Below are 18861 nucleotides of genomic sequence, written 5' to 3' on the forward strand. Positions count from 1 at the left end.
TTGGGGGGTGGGGGATGAGGGTGAGGGGGATCAAATGTATGGTGATGGAAGGGGAGCTGACTCTGGGTGGTGAACACACAGTGTGATTTATGGATGATGTGATACAGAATTGCACACCTGAAATCTATGTAATTTTACTAACAATTGTCACCCCAATAAATTAAAAAAAAAAAAAAAAAACTAAGAATTCACATAAACTTCAATTTAGCAATTCCATTTCTGGGTCCTAGTCCATACAAATAAAAGCACAAATATATAACAATGGATATGAACAAAATAAGTTATACACACAAAGGTGCCAAAAAGAGTATACACATTTTAAGAAAGAAGAAAACTAGTAAAATTGTAATACTCAATATACACCGATAACAAAAGATGAATACAAGTCACGTCTGACGTCTGCAATTACAAGAGGTGCTCAAAGTGGTTCCCATCAGCGTCCAGACACTTCTGATTACGGAGAACGACTGCTTGAGCAACGTTGACCAAAGTGTCCACTTGTATACTCTTTTTTGGCACCCCCGGTACGTATGTATGTAATGTATGTATCTGTGTGCGTGTGTGTGTGTATACAATTTATATTTATAAATATATATAAAATGGTGCGTATGCATACACTGGTATATATGTATATGTACACACACACACACACACACACACACACACATATATAAAGTGGTTTAATAAATTGTCTTTCATTCAAACCACCACATTACATAGCTGTTTGACAAAGTGTGTCAAGTCTATGCCAGATGACATGGAAAACATTTCTATAAAGTATTTCAAAGTGAGAAAAACAAGATGCAGTAAAGACTAAAACAGTGCCCCTACACGTTTGCATGTTTATGTATATATGTTACATTATTGTATGAACATAGATAAAGATATGGAAAGATGCACACCACGCTTTTAACATTGCTTATTCAGCGGAGGGGGTAATGAAATGGAAAATCTTATAGATTAGAGGTAAAGGTTTCATTAACATTAAAAACATACATAAAATTATTTATATAAATGCACATGTAAGTGTTTACATATGTGTATAGCCATGTGAAGAACGGTGGTTGCCAAGAATGTGTGTATTGCGGGGTGTTTTAGGGTTTTTAGCGTTTAGGTTTTTGTTTTTTTAATTTTTCTTTCTTTATTATACTTTGAATTTTTAACAATAGAATTTTTAAATGATTTTAAGTTTACCATTTTCTAAAGCAAACATTATAGATCAGGTTAAGGAAATGATCCAGTATGTATAGAATGACTTGATTATTCACTCTCCTGTTTGATATTCATAAAACATGCACTGAGCAGCCTCCATGATATTGTGTTAGATGTGTTAGGGGGTTGGGATTACAAAGATGAATGAAATAGTCTTCTTGCTATTCTACATTGTATACTGGAGGAGAAAACATGTACATTAACAATTTTATTACAACATAGTAATTTCATTAACATCAGTGTTTGTAAGACAATAGGAGCAGCTAACTCGGCTGGCATTGGTGGTGAAGAGGCTTCAGACGGGAAGCACCATTTGAGTTTAGCCTTGAATGATGAGTAAGCTTTCATCACTCACCAGCTCTTGGTAGGGAAGGGAAAGCAATTTCTTCAAAGAGGAAGGAAACAACATCTAGTCCTAATTCGCTCATTCATCAAGGATACAGAGGAGGCAGGAAACAGCTTCTTCATTCGAATCCATGCAGAAAGATGGGCAAATACCAGAGACCAAAAAGAAAATAAAAGCATCAAAAGAACCAGGGACTTTAGAAGAGCTCTGGTCAGGAAGTAATAAAATAAGAACCTGCTTTGAAAAATGCAACCAGATTTTCCTGAGAGAAGAAAAATTCAAAGCTGCACTTAATGGAAGGAAACAACTGTCAAAACAATCTGACTCAGCTCAGCAGGGTTACGTGTGCTGTTAGAGAAGAAATACAGGTTGCTGTTCATTTAGGACCTTGTGGAAGAAGTTTGGAGAGAAGAGGATAGGTGTTCAAGCAATGATTCATTAGGTAGAAGGACAGAATGTTAGTGATCGGTCACTTCCACCACTTCGTTGTATAAATTAACTATAAGGCATATACGGACTGTATTATGAAGTATCTAAAGGTACTGGAATGTCTGATCATTGAGGGAAGGTGCCTCAAAATACTTGTGTCTTCAAGAAAACCAAACAAGGGCTCACTCCTGGGTTAACAGCAGCTCACACAAGACACAATAGCTCTTGGGGAGTGTGGGAGAAAGAGGTAAGAAAGAGTATGTATGTATGTATTATAGATAGTAGGTTGGTGCAAAAGTAATTGCGGTTTAAAAGGTTAAAGATAATTGCAAAAACCACAACAACTTGCACCAACCTAATATTATCTATTTATTTATTTATTTATTTATTTATTTATTTATTTATTTATTTATTATATTAGTGACCATAATAACAGAAGCCATTCAATCAAATGCTTATTATGGATCTAATATAGTGTCAGGTGTTGTGTATAAATTACCTCATTCAATCCCAGCACGACTCGAAGAAACAGATACCGTCATCATTGGCATTTGACAGACGAGGAAACTAAGTCTTACAGAGGTTAAGGAACTTACTCAAGGTCCAATAGCTTTTAGGTGGTGAAGACGTAAATTGAGATTGGACTTGAAATCCTGTGCTCTGAACTTTTCTGCTAGACACTAAGTTATATTCCCGCTGCTCCAAGCCTATTCCCAGCCCCCATCATGTCACAGCTGGGTTATCACAACAGCCCGTCACCCGTCTGGTCCCACGTAGTCCACCACATCCAGTGAACTTTCGAAAACATACATCAGACTACATCACTTTTCTGTATCAAACTATCCAGTGGCTGGCGTCTGCACGGAAAACACAATTTCTTCCCCTGCAGCGCCCTGTGAGACCTCATCTCTGTCTGCCTCTCCAGTCTCAGTCATCTATCTCCACTCTGCCCCCCTCACACACCCCTTTTGCTGTTTCTCATCGCACTGGTCTTGTTCTTACCTCATGGCTTGACTACTTGCTATTCTTTCTATCTAAACTGCTCTTCTCCAAAGTCTTCACACAAGTGACTCTATCTCATTATTCAGCCCCCACAACACTCAGCCACTCTCACCCGTGTAAATTTAAATTATTTGATGGGAACTATAAACTTTATGTTCTTCGCTGTAAGCTCAGGACCAAGAACTACATCTCACACATACTTGGTACTCAAGACATGTTTTTTCCTGAAATACTAGTATTTTTCTTAAAGTGCCATTCCCATATGCCATATATACAATAAGTTTTCATGAAGTACGTGAGCTTGTTGTTGTTACCTCACAGAAGTGAGATGTACACCTCGCCATCCAAAATTTGGTTTGAATGTCAAGGCTAATGATGACACACATATACAAAGAGGGTATGAACAGGATTACTATTCACATCATGAGTCATGCATAAAAAAAGTCAGATAAGAAAAAAGGAAGAAAAATGGTAACTACATGAGGTGATGGATAGTTAGATGGTTGTGATTACTTCACAATGCATACATGTATCAAAACATCAAGTTGTATACCTTAAATATATACAATTTTGTCTCAATTAACCTGAAAAAATGGAGTCAGACTCTATTACAATTAACCCCTGATGTTTGACTGATAACTAAAACATTCCATGGTTTATTTATTTTAGACTTGTTTATCTAAGCCATTATGGCACTGGCAACCTGAGAGCAGTTAGAGACGTGAATGTTCCATTGAATGTTTTGCTCCAGAGCCCAGCATTGCATTAGGTTGGTGCAAAAGTAATTGCAGTTTTTGCAATTATTTTTATCTAACCTTTTGAACTGCAATTACTTTTGCACCAACCTTATGTATTCTGAGAAGTGAAATGAGTACATCGGTCACTATCGGTGATGTGTGAAACTCCAAAGAGGATAAGGATTGCCATGGTGAGACCTTGTATTGTGGCTTTAATATGTGCAGAGAAATGTGAGACCCCTTTGTTTATATTTTGGGTACCTGTGAGGCAAGAGATTCCCAGAGTTCTTCACCCCCAATAAGGCAACCCTGGATAAGGAACTGCTTTCACTGGCTAGACTAGATGGTCAGACCATTGGGCCAAAGAACTGTAGAAACGGGCACGAGGCCACCTGTTGGCCAAGACAGCCAGTGCTAAGATGACTGCCTAAAGTTTAGCCAACTGAACTGACTCTTGAGTCTTGTCTTCTATCAGGAACATCTTGGTTAAGGGATGACAAGCAGCAGATCTCAGGCAAGCTCCTTTAAGTGTGATAGTGATAAAAATCATTGCTTCAGTGGTATTCACTCTGTTGATCTTATGGGACTCCCCAGGTATCCAAGGGTTCCAAGAGAGAGATGACCTCTTCCAGCACTGTGGCATCTGACAAGGAACTGAGCATAAGACAAGTTACCCTCTCCTGTGGGTAGGCTATGCAAGAGAACTGAGTTTTGGTTCCAACCTGTAGCAAGGAGGCCTAACTTGGCTTGCAGAGTGCTGCCTCCGTGATCAAAGGCATAATGGGCAGCCTCATTATGCCTGTGGAAGGTCACAGGTTCAGGATCTGAGAGAGCCTATGTTTTTAGGAAAGTCTAGTATGTGGCCACCAACTGCCACACTAATGGCATATAGCATTGGACCAAGGAGGGCAGTTCCTTGTATCAGAAGCCACTAATGGCAACTAATGGCTATCATGGATGGTCCAGAGACTCCAAGCGATATGAAAGAAGGTTGCTAAAGGCTCTACAGTGAAGGAATCTCTAGGGGGCCCTAATAGGAGTGTCTGTTCTTTGGAAATCTAGACAGATTCTAGAGCCTTTTATTGCAAGGGGTCCCATTCAAGGTGGACCTATTTGCAAGTAACAGAACAAATGGACCTAAATAAAATTTGTGTATAAGGAATGTCGCCTCCATAATCTGAAAATGTCCAAAAGATGCTGGGCTGCATTTCATAATATGGGTGCTAAGGAGGGTAAAAGCTGTTTTTTGACACACTTAGAATTGGAGCAGCCCTCAGCTTACAAAATAGTTTTCAAGACCTTAACTGAGCTTGTGGGTAATGGATCACCCCTTTTTGTGAGCTCCTTTGTGAATGCTTTTATATCCTGAATAAATGTGTCGTATGAATTTCCTCAGAGGAGGATGCCATCAGTGTAATGCCATTCCTATCCATCTGGAAAAAGCTGGATGTGGTTAAGATACTGCCTGCAAAGATGATGTGAGATGACAGGAGTGGAGAAGTACCCCACTGAGTACCCAGGTCAAGGTGCATTATGTCCCTTTAAAGATGAAGATGAACTGTAAATGAGAGGCTATTGAAATAGGCACTAAAGAGAACATGTCAGTCAAATACTTTGCTGTGACTGCAATTTACCAGTTACTTATTGGGTGGCATCAGAATTTCAATAATATTAGATGAGGAGCCCTAATGGGTGGGGCCATGACATTAAGGGTACGAAAATTCACAGGAGGCACCATTCATGCTTTCCAGGTTTAAGAACAAGTCAAATGTGGCTGTTAAATTCAGAAGCAGTGGGGATATTCACACCTTCTCTAAATAGGTGTTATATAATGGATTTCAATCTTTGGAGGCCCTATTTTCATTTAGATTGGGCCCTTATGTTTTTAACTAGGGTGGAAGGTGTTCCTGTTTTATAAGGAGGGAGAAGGTCGGTGGGGTAACATGTTTTCACGCTGATTGTATGTACAAAAGACTCCATTTTATTACTCACTGGGTCAGATGGTCCATGTGCACCAGGGGGTATTTTAGGGCAATGAGTTCTTTGGCTATGCGGAATTTAGGCAAGGTAGTAGTTCCAATGGTTAAGCTGAGGCATACCTGTTTCTATTTTTTGCTCAGTAACTCACTGATTTTTTTTTTTTTTAATCAGCTTGCCCAGATGTGGGCCAGAAGGGGGCAAGGCAGGAAAGAGGTCTAAAGCTGTCAGTAGTCAAACATCAAAAACGGAATCGGATTCATTACACACTGCCACGCCCCACACATCACTCTGTCCCCATATCCCCCCTCCCCGCACACATGCAGAAGCACCAATAAAGTGTTGAGGAAATGCACCTTCAGTCCTCACCTAGTCCTTATTCTCAGTGTCTGGCTAACTATGGAAAGTCTGGTCGGCGCCCCAAACTTGCAGGATTCTACTTCTCCCCCTTGTCACACACTGTGCCCCTTCCTTCCCTCCCTCCCCACCAGAGATACAAACACATCTTTTGACACCTGTGTTTTAATCCTTAACACCGAATTGCTTTATTTGGTCTCAACACAGGGCCACTGGTATTAAGTTTTGATCTGTACACACAGATCATTATTTCTCCAGCTCTTTCTCTGGAGAAGCAGTAGACACGGCAGTGTCTTCGGCTCTTGGGAGGCCTGGGGAATTACTTGTTCCGGGAGAATCCTCCGGGTTTTCTTCATCCTCTGGCTTCTTTGCATTCTTTTTGTCACGTCTGTAGTAAAAGATGAGTATCTGCGGCTTTTTCCCTCTCCTGCGCTTTGCCGCACTCTTTTCAAGGACTGATTTTACCCGCGCGAGCATCCTCCGTATCTGGTAGGGAAACAGGTAAGCACAGAAAGACATTGGTTTGGGGGAAGAGAATAAGAAATAAATAGGTGGGAAGGGGGACTGTAAGAGAAGGAGAGAGGGCTGAGGAGGGGTTTGTGCCAGGCAAGGGCAGGGTTAAGTGTCTTGGGCTGGGGTCAGTGAAAAAGAGGAAGAGGCACGAGTAGGGTACTCTGACCTTCTCGCTTTCTTGGTCCTTGAGTTCAGTAAGTTTTATCTTCTTCCCTGTAGTATTTGGAGTTTGTTGTTCCAAGTCCGCGGCTTCCGGTTGTGTGTCCATAGCTGGACCAGGGTCCTGCTCTTCCTCAGTAACCTGTGCCATGTCGTATCAACACTAGCCTACTCCAGGGCGCCTGGCAGCTCTATAAATACCCTCCCAGGACAATGAGGAGCCACACCCTTCAGCTGTGATTGGCCGGCAAGAAATCCCTCCAGCCAATGGTAGCCCTGGGGTGGCTTGACATCACAAAGCACCACCCTTGACAATCTGTGGGTGGGCCGAAGGAGGGAGTAGGGGGGTAGGAGACGGGGGAAGATGCAAAGGAGTCTAGATGCTCTAGTTAGAGAAAGGGAGAGCTTCCTCAACACCCACTAAGAACATTCTCAAATTGACCTCTCACTCTTCCTCCTCTGGTTCAGGTCTTCTGGTGAACAAAGCAGGGAGAAGGTACTTCCTCTAAGCCATTCCCCATAGCCACCCCCATTCAGTGGTTCATTCTATTGTCTCCCAGCTCTCATCCTTACCTAGTGTTTTGTGGGGGTTTTCTTTTAATGAATGTTTTATTTTAGAACAGGTTTAAATTTACAGAAAAATTGTGAATACCTATGTAACTCACACCCAATTTCCCTTATTATTAACATCGTACATTAGTATGGTATATTTGTTACACTTAGTGAACCAAAACTGAAACAGTATTATTACCTAAAGTCGATACTTTATTGAGATTTCCTTAGTTTTTACTTAAAGTCCTTTTTCTGTTCCAGGATCCCATCCAGGATACCACATTGAATTTAGTCATCATGTCATGCCTCATTAGGCTCCTCTTGGCTGTGACAGCTTTTTAGACTTCTAGTTTTAGAGGACCTTGACAGTTTGGGGGTTTTGGGGTTTTTTGTTTTGTTTGTTTGTCTTGCTTTTTTTACATTAAATCCTCAGATGTTATTGATGTTATAGCTGAAAGTTTGTACCCTTTTACCAACCTCTTCCTATTTTTCCCACTCCTCAGACCCTGACAAACATTTTTCTACTTTCTGTTTCAATGAGTTTGACTTTTTCTTTTTTTTTTTTTTTTTTAGATTCTACATATAAGTGATACCATGCAGTATCCGTCCTTTTCTGTTTGGCTTATTTCACTGAGCTTAATACCCTCAAGGCCCAACCATGTTGTTGCAAAAGGCAGTTTCCTTCTTTATCATGGCCGAATAATATTCCAGTGTGTGTGTGTATGTGTGTAAAACATCTTCTTGATCCATTCATTCATTGATGAACACTTACATTATTTATCGTGGCTGTCGTGAATAATGCAGCACATTACCTAGTATTTTGGATGTCTTACCTATAATCCCATGGAGCTACCTACCCATATTTAAATTTCAGTAAAGATATGAATTATCACACTTCCCTTCAACATTTGGCTCTACCAGGCAACTTCCCCATGGGGTGTGTGTGTGTGTGTGTGTGTGTGTGTGTACTAGACATACTTCATTGAGTTTCTTCTCTACGCAGCTTATAAGTTTTTTCTTCCAGAGAACTTCAAACCAAGCCAATACCATCAGGGTTATGGACCTCCTCATGGCGGTGGTTGAATTAATCCCCTTGCCTTTGTCACAGGGGTACCATGGATGTTGCTTTCTAGAACCCTGAGGATCAGGATTGTCTGTGCGTGAGCACGTCTGTGTGCATGTACGTGTGTGTGTGCAGAGAGAGAGAGAGAGAGAGAGAGAGAGAGAGAGAGAGAGAGAGAAAGAGAGAGAGAGAGAGAGAGAGGCATAGGTAGCAGCAGCAGAAGCATTTTGTAAGGTCCCAGTGAGTCTTCTGCTTTTAGGTGTATGACTTCAGCCTCCACATAGTAACTGCTATTCCTCCCCAATGAGTGACCACCCAGTGGACCTGTGTATTGAACCAGACTATCAGTCTTTCTCTTGAGCTCTGTATAGAAAGGGGACCAACAACTGGTCAAGACACAACAAATGTTCAAAAGGTAAGCGTCATTCCCTTGGGCTTAACGTCAGTCACATCTTATTTTGGAATTGAGACACGTGATTCAATCTGAGACTCACAAATAGGTCCAGGTTGAGATACGTGATCAAGGACTGCTTCAAGGAGGGCTCCAATCCAGTTGCCCTGTTACTAGATGCCAATTTGCTAAACTGACTCATGTGGATCAAATCTTTAGCAGATGCTCAGTAAGACTCACAAATGCAGCACAAAGAAGAACAGTTGAAAACACAAGCTAGCCAGTGAGCAGTAGCTCAAAGTGCATGCTGACCAGCATGGAGCAGAGCCAGTTAGGAAGCCAAAGCAAAAGAAAGACCCCGGGTGGTAGTGGACAGTATCTTGATGTCTTGCTCACGGGGCCAATCATTGCAATCACTCCACAGAGATAGGAACAGATCCTTCACCCAAACTGTGGTTTGGATGTCAAGACTGATGACACATATAACAAGAGAGTATGAAAAAGGTTATTCCTCACATAATGAGGCTTTCTAGGGCAAGCAGGATAGACTCTCAAGCAGCTTCAAGGATGGCTTGAGAGAGAGCAGAGGAAGGAGACTGGCTTGGCTTATATGGCAGTAAGAGGATAAAGCTGGAGTGAGAGTTCCCACATACAGGTCAGGGTTTGCATGGTCTAAACATCCTACTGACCCCACATTAAAACTGTACCTGAGCTTTTTTACCAGACCTAGAGAAGTAGGGGAAGAGATAGTGGGGGGGCTCTTTATAGAATAGTGTTGTAAATGCAAGATGTGCTAACACGATTTAGAATTCTCATAACCCTTATAACAAGCTTCCCCTACAGTTTTTTACTTGCAGCTTAAAGTGGCTTAGAATTATCTTGGTTCATCAACAGAGAAACTGTGTAGAAAGAGCAAAGACAGCTAGCATCAAACGTCTGACACTGTCTCCAGGAGAGTAGACCTAATTGCACTATCGGAATTATGTGGGGTTACTTATATTTTTCCTATCCCAGGTGATTCCTGTAGCATCCAAAGATTGTAATAATAATAGTAATCATAATAATGGTAATAATAATAACAGACACTAACATTTATGACTACTAACTCTATGTAGGAATTACACTAAATATCCAGGTCCCTATCTAATCTTCATCACAACCCTATTAAGTGGCAAAACAGAACTTTTTGCTAATTCTACTGTGACTCCTGTGGCCTTCTCCATTCTAATTATAGAAGAAGAAAAGAATATGAGGGAGGGCACACAGGTATATATATGGCTCTGCTCAAAAGGGACATGCATTACTCCTGCTCACATTTCATTGGCAAAAACTCCCATAGCCACACCCTAAATGCTACAGAAAAGGAGAAATGTATATCTATCCAGAAGAAGAGAACTTGAATGTTGGAGATCAGCTAGCAATCTCTGTCTTCACTATCCTGTTCATCACTACCCCCAATATTTAGGGTAGGGCTTGGCACACAGTAAGTTGTCACAATATATCTTTTGAATGAGTTGGTTTGAGTCTTTAGGTCAGTTATGGGGATCAGAAACATATAGAACTTGGTTAAGCAATCGTTTCTTAGATCAATATCAAAAGCACAAGCAATAAAGAAAGAGTAAATTGGACTACATCAAAATTTAAAAAATGATTTCTTCTGCAAAAATAACATCAAGAAAGTGAAAAGGCACCCCAAAGAAAGAGAGAAGATATTTGCAAATCACATATTTGATAAAGGCCTAGTATCCAGAATACAGAAAGAACGCTTACAACTCAACAACCAAAATACAAATGACCCAATTAAAAATTAGGCAAAGGACCTGAATAGACATTTCACCAATGAAGATATACAAAGCGTCAACAAACACATGAAAATATTCTTTACATCATTAGTCATTAGGGAAATGCAAATCAAAAACCATGATGAGATACTACTTCAAACCCACTTGGAAGGCTATAGCTAAAAAAAATTAATTAATACAAGTATTGGAAAGGATATGGATAAACTGAAATCCTCATACACTTCCAGTGGGAACATAAAATGATGGAAGCTCTGGAAAACAGTTTGGCAGCTCCTTAACAAGTTAAAACATAGACTTCTGGTACTACTAGCAATTCCATACCCAGGTACATAACCAAAAAAAAATTAAAAACAGAGGAATAAACAGGTGAATGAAGCATCAGAAAAGCAATGGGCAGATAATGTTTCAATGGAGAAACGGTCAACTTTATTAAATACTCTTCATAGATAAGAGGGGGACAGACAGATGATTATTGAAATTGGTAGTATGGAGGTCGTTGGTAACTTTAAGAAAAAGAAGATTAAGAGTAGAAAGATTTAATATAAACCTGAATGATGTGTATTAAGGATATAATGTGATATGAGGAAGTGGGGGTAGATAGACATTTTCTTTGGAGAGGTGTGGTGCTAAGGAGGGAAGAAATATGGGACTATAGCCAGAGGGGGATTTCGTATCACGAGTGAATTTCTAAAAGGGTAGATTCCAGAGAATATCTGTATGCTGATATGAATGATTCCATGAAACTGATGATATAAAAGATCAAGGGGATAATTGTAGAAGAAGAAATATTGAGATAGCAAGAAGGGTATTCAGAATACTAGTACATGGGATCCATAGCAAAAGTGGAAGGGTTAGCCTTACATAAACAGTTAATGTTTACACATTGTACAGAAGGAAATGATTATGGCATAGTTACAATGCAGGTGATATGATTTGCTGAGGAACATATAAGGACACTCTTTCCCTTGATTCTTTTTTTTTTTTCCAGTAAAGGAATGAGGTGATGTCATAAAATGACAGAAGTGAGGGTGGGGTTTCGAGGAATTGAGGAGAGGATAAAGTAGGGAATATTAATTCTGAATAATGGAAATGGGTGCATAATATGAAAAGACGGCTGATTTGAGATATGTGGTCAAGAATTTAAGGTGAGATCAATCAGCTCAGTCTTGTAAATTTCGATAGCAACATTCATCGCTGTGTACAGGCACAAAGTAGGTAGATGGCTAGATTTCACCAGGGTTGTGGTTATGCCAAGAAAGTACAATGGTGGGAAAGTGAGCGGGGAGATGAAGGTTTATAAACGTAAGTGATGATGACGATGGACCCTGAACACTAAATTGCTAAGGAATGAAGAAATGAGGAAAGAGAAGGGTGGCTAATAGTGCAATGTAGCAAGGTTCATAGATTGGAGTTCAAAACTGAAGAACTGTTGGAGTTGGTGTGTGTGTGGGGGGCACATGCTTGTGAGGGAGGTACTTTGGCAGGAAGAATAATCAGTTGTAGCTCAAGAGATGCATATTTTAAAATCAAGATTTCAGAGTTGGTACAATTTGGGGGGGTTAGCAATGTCTAGCGCATGAACGTTAAAGTGAGTGGCTGAAGTACGATGGGAGAAAAATAATCACTGGAGATGAGGGCATGAAAGATTTGCAAAACCAGAAATGCCGGATCAACATCCACATAGATGACAGATGTTGAAGTTGCCAAAATGGTGGCAGCAATAAAAGTGGAGAGTAAGAAAGTAACTGTCATGCGGGGTGTCCCGCGGGGTCTCCGCTCCCGCTCCCCACATAAGAACACAGGACATGGTGAGGCCAAAAAGGAACACCCACGGAGCCATAGGTAGGGGAGTCATACCACTATACTCTCACTGGCGGCTGGGTTGGAGACACAGGAACCAGGAGCAACACAATTCTCAACCCTCACTGTGCTGCTTGCAGACTCAGCCACCACCTTCTGGCTAGCTCCCCCTTTTTTTCTGCTAGCGTAGCCACGGCAGTTATATTAGTGCCCAATGGCTCACTGGTTACAGCTGACGGCCAACTAGCCACAGCTGCTGGCCATTTGATCACAGTCGATGGCCATTTACTACCTGAGCCAGCACCTTTCTATGTGAGGCCAAGAGCCTGGAAACTGCTTTTTGGGGCTCTGTCCCCACAGTAACTCAGAAGTTAAAGTGTCGAATGAATGAAGGGAAAGACACAAGGAGGGAGAGCACGTGATATTGTCTGATGGCATGAATTACAAATGAGGTCCAGATTTTGAAGGAGAAAGGAGCAGAAATGGTTTGGACGTGACAATGAGGAGCAAAGCAGCCACTCCCTCTAGCTCTACTCTCTGAGGTATATGAGGAAAACTAATCTTCACTTAAGATGACAGCAGGAGAAGTGATTTCCTCAAGGCATAGCCATATTCCTCTTAAAAAACAGAAATAAAGGAAACACTGAGAGAAGGACATGAAGCTACTGGAAAGTTTAATGACAGACTATGAGTTACAGAGGGCAGAAAAGAAGGGCTTATGAAGATGGGAACAGTTGGGACCAATTTTGTTATGTGTAGAACCATACAGGGATAAGGGTCTAGGTGATGAATAATCTGCAGGGTAGTGACTGAAGCACAAAGGATGAGACAAGATGAATTTTGTGATTGCATGGCAGCCTGGGAAATGAGTAAAGCCCTTCCGACTGGTGATTGCCTAAATAAGATTGACCTAGAACCCAGAAGCATCCAGAAACACTAATAGAAACATACTTCCTCTAAATATCATGCATCCTGCATGATGATCCAGTGTTCCAAAGGTAGACTAATAAGGACAGCTAAGAGGGTAAATTTGAGCGGAGAGGAGTGTGTGGGCTCAGGAGTGTGGGTGTGTATGAAAAATATCAACGACGGATTCTAATGCCAGCAGGTTGCTATTATAGGCATATGGAACTGGCACTATTCTTGGACCACTCAAGATGCCTGCACACATGTGGCCCACATGCAGGTACCAACACCTACTGGGCACCTGCAAAGCCAAAGCTAGAGAGGCAGAGAGGCCCAAGGGAAGTGGCATGATTATCCCAATACAGAAATGCATTGACTAGGCCTCTTAAATGGCAGGTGGAAGTAAATGGAAGAAAGGAAAGGGGGCTTATATTTTTTCGTAACATCTCTCTTCAGGAAGTACTTGGCGTTGTAGTTCCCACATAAATCCACCTGCTAAAACTCCAGGGAGCTCATTAGTGGGCAGATGTTCCCACCTAAGTATGGTTACCAGCAAACGTTTAATCAAAGTCATGGCTGCATCTGGCTCCCATTAAAAGGTTTCTTTTTGTCATTGTCTTTTAACAGAACAATTCCCCATGCTTATAAATCCAGACTCAGAACATCAATTCAACCTGCCTCAGGAGTTTTGTGGCTACACCTTCCTGCTGGGAAATCAGCACTGTCTCCTGAGAATCAATTTGAGGACTATTGCCAAAGCGTTTTTCTTTTCAGTGTTTATCCACCAGAATGTCTAGGAGTAAAGCACAGACAGCGCAACACAATCCTAAGATTCAATTTCTCTCACCAAATACATACAGTGTATATGAGCATCACAGCACGAGGATGGAGAGCTTTAATTAAACTTCCAAAAGAGATCAGAGCTCAAATCCTAGAATCATCCCATATTAGCATTGTGAGTTAGGCTAGGTACTTAACCACTCTGAGCCTGTTTTCTGCTTTTTATATAAAAGGGGGTGGGTAATATCTCCTATGGATGTTGTAAAGATCAAATAATTCATGTAAAGAATATAGCACAATAACTCACAGAATGGGAGAAAATATTTTCAAATTATGTATCTGATAGGGATTTGTATCTAGACCATCTTAAGAACTCTTACAAATCAGTTATAAAAAGATAAATAACCCAATTAAAAACAGGCAAAGGATTTCAATAGACATTTCTCCAAGGAAGATATACAAATGGCCAACAAGCACATTAAAGATGTTTGACATCATTAGTCATCAGGGAAATGCAAATCAAAACCACAAAGGGACACCACTTCATAGCCAGTAGGACGGCTATGATCTAAAAGTCAGATAATCGTGAGTGCTGGTGAGGATGTAGGAAAATCGGAACACTCATACACTGCTATTAGGAATATAAAATGGTATAGCTGCTTTGGGAAAGTTTGGCAATTTCTGAAAAAGTGAAACAGAGTTACCATGTGACCCAGTAATTCTAATCCTAGGTACATTCCCAAGATTGATGAAAACAGATGTCCCACAAAAACTTGTACATGAAAAATTGATTCATAGCAGCAAGTCTTACTACCCAAAGGTGGAAACAACCCAGATGATGATTAACTGATGAATGGATAAACAAACTGTGGCATATCCATCCATACAATAGAATATTATTCAGTCATCAAAAGCAATGAAGTAGTGATACACAGATGAACTTTGAAACACTATAAATGAAAGAAGCCAGTAACAAAAGGCCACATACATATGATCCTATTTATATGAAATGCTCAGAATAGGGAAATCTAGAGACAACATAGATTAATAGTTGCTTCTGGCTGAGGGCAGAAATTGTGGGCACAGGGCAATGATAGCTAAAGAGTACAGGGTTTCTTTTGGGATGTTGAACATCTTCTAAAACAAACTGTGGGGATAGTTGCACATATCTGTGAATATTCTAAAACACACTGAATTCTACACTTCAAATGAGTGAACTGCAATTTATGCGAATTATGTCTCTAAGTTGTTTTTAAAAAGCCTGTGAGGTAGGCAGAAAAAAAAGTGCAGCCCATTACGTGGAACACAGTAAATGGTCAGTAAGTGGTAGCTATTACTATTATTCTATCATCATTTACTATACTCCTCTGACAAATTTAGTTTGTCTGGTTCAAAATCAATCCACGGCAAATGATTAAATTACCAGGAGGGAATTAAATGGGACCAATAAATCCTAATGATTGAGAGAATGATCTTTGGGAGCAGACAACCATGGATCTCCATCCCTCACATATGACCTTGAGCATGTGAACTTCTCAGTTTGCTTGTCTGTAAGATGGCGGTAATAACGGAGCCTGCCTCATATAAATACTGTTAGGAGTAAATAAAGTAAGGGATGTGCTAAGGCCAGCACAGTGACTGGAACATATGACTTCTCAGCAAAAAAATGAGATCACCCTTTCTCAAGTCAATTTCCTGCATGTTCTAATCCCCCAAAAGAGCTTTTCAATTTTTATATGCTAAAAATGTGTATTTTAAATGCCAAACTTTTTCTGGAAGTTCTTCCAATAATGGTTCACTGTTTGAATGTTGTCAGCTGCCAAAATGTCAATTATTCCAAAAGACTACATTCTTATTCTCATTGTCCTCTACTAGTAACTTGTGGACAGATACAAGTCACTGATACTGGTTGAGTTAGTAGGTATTCCTCATTTTAATCAGCCATTTGTGCATCTTTCCCTTTATGTTGGCTACTGGCAAGAAAAGAATTCATTGAAAAGTCAATGAAATAAATGTGATTCAATGAATACGGCTACCGACATTAGAAATGGAAACTATTACTAGCTAATTCAAGATTGTGCTATTGTCAAGTCTTCCACTCCCTAGGGTTTTTTCCCCCCCAAGTTTACTCAAAATCAGTGATGTTAAATAACTAAAGGAAAAACTAAAACAAGATGTTAAAGAATATGTCAAGATGTGCTTGGAAATCAATACACTGTTGCTTTTAATATAAAGAAAGGAAGACGAAACTTCCACAAACCCCCTGCTGGAACAAATCATGTTCTTCGCTTCAGGGATTGAAGAGAAGAGCAATTTTGTCACAACTATATATCATCCATCCAGATGTGTGACTTTTTTTTCAAATCTGTGAAACCTGAAGATTTCATTCTATAAACCAGAAACACATTCACTCAATTTAAAGATAACCATATGTACTTTTGTAATCAAGCTGAAATTATACTACAATAGGAAAAAAAAAACACCTTTTGGGCCGGCCTGGTGGCTCCGGCAGTTAGAGCTCCATGCTCCTAACTCTGAAAGCTGCCGGTTCGATTCCCACAAGGGCCAGTGAGCTCTCAACCACACGGTTGCCAGTTCGATTCCTCAACTCCCACAAGGGATGGTGGGCAGCGCCCCCTGCAACTAAGATTGAACATGGCACCTTGAGCTGAGCTGCCGCTGAGCTCCCAGATGGCTCAGTTGGTTGGAGCGCGTCCTCTCAACCACAAGGTTGCCGGTTCGACTCCCACAAGGCATGGTGAGCTGTGGCCCTTGCAACTAGCAACGGGCAACTGGACCTGGAGCTGAGCTGCACCCTCCACAACTAAGACTGAAAGGACAACAACTTGAAGCTGAACGGTACCCTCCACAACTAAGATTGAAAGGACAACTTGACTTAGAAAAAAGTCCTGGAAGTACACACTGTTCCCCAATAAAGTCCTGTTTCCCCTTCCCCAATAAAATCTTTTTTTTTTAAAAAAAAAAACAAAACACAGTTTTATACCTTTACAACTTTATTCAGAAATTCAGCATAGGAATTACCTATAAAAGTCTTAGATTTCATATATAGCTTCCAAGTTAAGCTTTGGGTCTGGAATTCTGCTTTAAACTAACTTAACAAAAACATCAACAAAAGCAATATACACGATGCAGGCAGTTTCAGGAAAAGCTGTGTCCTGCAGGAAGTCTCTATCCAGGGGATGGCATATGTCAAGTTCATTATTTTTTTGCCAAGGTGTAACCATGTGCCACTCTGCTGCACACCTGAAACTAATATAAAGTAATATTAACTATCAACTGTAATTGAAAAAAAGTCAAAAATATAAATAAATGAAAGATAAAAAAAAATAAATAAAATAAAAATAAAATGAAGCCTGCCCCTTCAGAGTCATAGGCCATTTTATTTCTGCAAGTAGCCTCTACGGTATAAGGGAGACACTATGTGGAAGTTCTGGAATCTTATTCAGATCATCAGCAGCATTTTACCTTTTCTATTTGTGTTGCTTAGAAACATACGGTGACTCACATTTCTCTTGTAATGCCATTTGTTTGGTTCACCAATCCATTAGCATGTTTTAGGAAAATTATTTTGCTTGTATAAAAAGTAAAGACAGCAACTCCCACAGCCAGATAGATGGGGGCGTTTTGTTATCAAATCTAGCTAGCCAAATAAGGCTGGGCTCTGCTCATTAATAAAACAAGCCTGAGCATGCTCCATGTGATTTTTTTCTCGTTTCTTGGAATGGGCACTTAATGAATGGGCCTAAATGCCTTGCCAACACTCTGGTCATTTTGATTATTAGGAAATTCCTAGGATCTCTTTCTCTGAGGACTGAAAGCCTCACAAGGAAACAAGCAGGGATTATGCCTGCTTTCTCTCTCATCCTTCCTTCTTTAAACGGTCCCTGGCAGTTAACTGACAATAACAAGTTTTGAATAAATTAAGCAGTCAAGCAAGCATTCACTAATCATGGTCTGACTGCTTGCTTTCCTGCTGCCATCATGGTAAGGCTCTTTGCCATCTCTGGACTCGTCCTTAAACTCTAGGTTCCTTTTTTTTTTTTTTTTGCATCACGGGGATTCTAGGTTTATTATCCCTGAAGATATCTTTTTTTTAATTTATTGGGGTGACAATTGTTAGTGAAATTACATAGATTTCAGGTGTACAATTCTGTATTACATCATCTATAAATCCCACTGTGTGCTCACCACCCGGAGTCAGTTCTCCTTCCATCACCATATATTTGATCCCCCTTACCCTCATCTCCCAGCCCCACCCCCCTTACCCTCTGGTAACCACTAAACTATTGTCTGTGTCTATGTTTTGTTCCTCATTTGTTTGTCTTGTTCTTTTGTTGTTTTTGGTTTATATACCACATATCAGTGAAATCATATGGTTCTCTGCTTTTTCTGTCTGACTTGTTTCGCTTAGCATTATACTCTCAAGATCCATCCATGTTGTCACAAATGTTCCTACATCATCTTTTCTTACAATGAGATATCACCTCACCCCAGTCAGAATGGCTATCATCAACAAGACAAAGAGTAACAAGTGTTGGAGAGGCTGTGGAAAAAAAGGAACCCTCATACACTGTTGGTGGGAATGCAGACTGGTGCAGCCGTTAATGGAAGGCAGTGTGGAGGTTCCTCAAAAAATTACGAATAGAATTACCATATGACCCAGCAATCCCTCTCCTGGGTATCTACTCAAAAAATCTGAAAACATCTACATGTTCCTTTTTTTAATTAAAAAGACTTTTTACACATATGGATGTACCTCAAATTACTAAGAACAGTCCCATTCATTTATTTTTGCTTTTACTTCCCTTGTCCTT

At 40.3% G+C, this 18861-nt stretch overlaps 1 long non-coding RNA gene across 1 annotated transcript in view; it reads right to left on the reverse strand.

Moving 5' to 3' along the window:
* Window positions 1-6782: 6782 nt before the first annotated feature.
* Window positions 6783-18861, reverse strand: part of LOC117025033 (uncharacterized) — a 170937-nt gene continuing 158858 nt past the window's right edge. Inside the window, exon 3 of the long non-coding RNA XR_004423547.1 lies at window positions 6783-6874. This is a non-coding gene — a long non-coding RNA (uncharacterized LOC117025033). The remainder of the gene's footprint in view (window positions 6875-18861) is intronic.

Source organism: Rhinolophus ferrumequinum, chromosome X, assembly GCF_004115265.2.
Source record: "Rhinolophus ferrumequinum isolate MPI-CBG mRhiFer1 chromosome X, mRhiFer1_v1.p, whole genome shotgun sequence".
Taxonomy (NCBI): domain Eukaryota; kingdom Metazoa; phylum Chordata; class Mammalia; order Chiroptera; family Rhinolophidae; genus Rhinolophus; species Rhinolophus ferrumequinum.